We start from the raw sequence: 3,307 nt of genomic DNA on the forward strand, positions 1-3,307 counted from the left end.
TAATAATTTAATTATTTGGACTTAGTAAATTTTTACTGAAGAATATTCTATAAACCACATAGAATATTTCATCAGTCTATATTTATTTAATAACAACCCTGTCAACATCTTTATCATCAACGCAAGTGGCCTTGCGTCTACAAAAACATAATATACTCGTGGTTAAACGGCTATCAGAATATTACTCTGACCAGCCCTAACGACGAGAATATTACAATATAATTTAATATGATTTCTTTAAATAATGTAAATAGTTTTAAAAACAGTTTTAGAGTTAATATTATAAAAAACATGATTTTAATATGTTTATATAATTTATAAATGTAGATACAACTTTTAAAAAATCTATAAACTAATCATTCTTTAAACCGAATAAAATAAAAATTCGACTGGTACAATGGTCTGTTCTTTCACATGGATAGGCATTTTTTTAAGGTCATCGTATAGTTCCCAATTTCTAAATCCTCTTTTTGCATATGTGGTATAGTGTCCAACTGAATTTCTAACCTTCCAAATTTAACTTTTTGCAATTTTTTTTATGCCAATAATTAGTACTCAATTCCTGCCGATTTCCGACCACGTATTCATAATTTCTGCTCTGACAGTTTTCCCGGAAAGTTGAATTTTCCACGGGTGGGACTTCGGCGACGTTACTCCAGCGGGTGGCACCTTTCAAATTTAACTTTTAACAATTTTTTTTGCGCCAATGATTAGTACTCAATTCCTTACCAATTTTTCATAAATCCTGCTCTAACGTTTTTCCCTTTTTTTAAATTTTTTTTTTTATTTGGTTAAAAAGCTTAAAAATTATTTTGTAATTAAAAACGTATGAAATATTCAAATTGTATAGCTAAGGATTGAAATACAAAAACAAGGTTGCACGTAAGTAGCTTATTCGGTAACCTAAAATTATAATTAATATTATATCGTATTATGTTATCACGCTCCGGCTCCGTCGTTGATGTCATGCGCTAACAATTCGCACCGATTCTCTACTGGCGGTGGCGTACTGACGTGCAATCATTTTCGTGTATCTCATTGATCAGGGGCAGAAAATAATTTAATGAATCCGTTTATTTTTATGCTTTTTTTATAGAAAATTTAATTTCCTTTAGACACGTGAACAATTTTCAAAACCTTGATTTGAAAAATTCGGCACTTCTGTCATAGAATAATGGTGTATAGCCGTATAGGTATAGGATATGCTATCTACATCACCTAAAATACTATACTCGCAAGTGGCGATATTTCACATACAAACGATTGTGATGACGTCTGATTTTTTTTCTATTAAAACGAGGAACGAAATAGCGCCTGATGGTCGAAAAAATATTAAAAATATGCCTTTGCTGTGATAAGGTAATGGATGTCGTAAACTCGCTATAACGTTATATACAATCTAATATTTGATTGTTGGCGCTAGACTTTACTTTTAAACAATAACATAATATACTGTAGCTGTTATAGGTACTACACGTTGATTCAGTCTCCAGTGCTTAACGTCTTCTTGTGTTTTGAACACGATTTCGGTATGAAGGATTAACGTTGAGAAAAGATAAAGAATTTTTTATTAAACAATTAAATCAGAACGATATTATAAATTACATTATTAGGCTGATATTATAAAATTTTCAACATCACAATCACAATTATTTTTTATATATACCTATTTATTTTTTATAAGTGGTAAAACACCTAGTACCTACTTTATACATTATATAAATAAAACCAATATTGGCTTATAACTTCGCATAATTATACTAGAAACTTATTGTCATGGTAAATTGGTAGTACCTATATATTTTATATATTCATGTCCGATGTATCTACATGCAGTGGAGATACTCCTGTTAGTTTGGAAGAGTAGGTATCCAGAAGCAACTTTTTTTCTCACATTTTCTCTCTTCAAAGTACATAGAGATGACACGGTACCATTGTCTTATTTATAACATTTATTATTAAATTATAAATATATCTTTAATCCAATTTTCATAAAATCAATAGCGATCCGAACGCGTCTGTTATTCCCCGTTTGAATAACAACAATCATATTATACACGTGTACTATTTCGGGCGATTATTTCCCGTGATTCGAATCGCTCGGTGTTTGTAACCAGCTTAATAACATTAAACTCAACTAACTATGTTTTTAATTTATTAATAGTTTATACAATATATTAATATTTACTTATTATTAATAGTTTGGCAAAATAAAATAAAACCACGGAGATTTATAGGCATTCATCAACCGCTGTCTGGCTTGTCGATGTGTTACATTTTTTGTTTGTTTGTTAGTTTGTTAATCTGTTTTTAAGTAAATTGCTTTTACAATTTTTTTAAATTTCAAATATGAGCGGAAGAAAACCTGCTGTGGCACCAGCAGTGGTTATAGACGCTGTCTTACAATTTAAAGAACGAATTGTACGAATTGAAAACGGTGAAAAAAGTAAGTAAATAATTGAGATTATATTATATTAAAAAATAAATGTTCATGTAAGTAAGTATTTAATCTGTTTTAATGATTTGATATTTGAATGTAATTAATAAACTAGAGTATTTTAAAATTAGCATGGTCCTACGAAATGTTACTTTAAATAAATTATGTGTTATTTCTATTGTGGTAAGAATAACAATTATAAGTTTTTACTACTACCTACCTATTCAAATTTTAATTCATGTCAATTAATATTTTTAAATACATTTTTCATTATATAAAGCATTGTAAATATTGTAGTAATAAGTAAAGTGATAACAGCGGCGGCATCTGATAATATTGTAGTTTGTAGTTAGTATTAACTGGCCGGCCGTCGTGTGCGAATGCCAGCGGATTGACTCCCGCTCTGCATGCGCCTACGACGCCGCATTAACGTGTCTGTTCATGTTTTTTTCCTATTGTGAACTCTGTTCCTTTTTGTATATTATATATATCGTTATTAAAGTGTTCGTGCGCCATTGTGCCACAATCAGTATTTATTGATTGTATTCTATCGTGCCCATATCCTACCCCAGATCGCCCTACAGATTCAGAAGTGGATTCGTTTATTAAAACATTGCGCGTGATCGATAACCGTAAGTTTCATTTTAAGTCGACAAATAGTCGTATGTGCAATTTGGTACACCAGGATGAACGATGCGAATTCAGATCCTAACGTGGATTCCATGCGGTTTTTGCGGAACGGGAAGGTACTTCCGCAAAACAACGTCGAAGTAGCGAGGCAAGTGGTGGAGTTGCGTCTAACCTACAAAACACGTCCAACGATGATCAGTCAAACCGGTCAAGCCGTTCCGGCACCGATGCAGTAGTTCG

The sequence above is a fragment of the Acyrthosiphon pisum genome, unplaced genomic scaffold (genome assembly GCF_005508785.2).
Source record: "Acyrthosiphon pisum isolate AL4f unplaced genomic scaffold, pea_aphid_22Mar2018_4r6ur Scaffold_20491;HRSCAF=21188, whole genome shotgun sequence".
NCBI lineage: Eukaryota > Metazoa > Arthropoda > Insecta > Hemiptera > Aphididae > Acyrthosiphon > Acyrthosiphon pisum.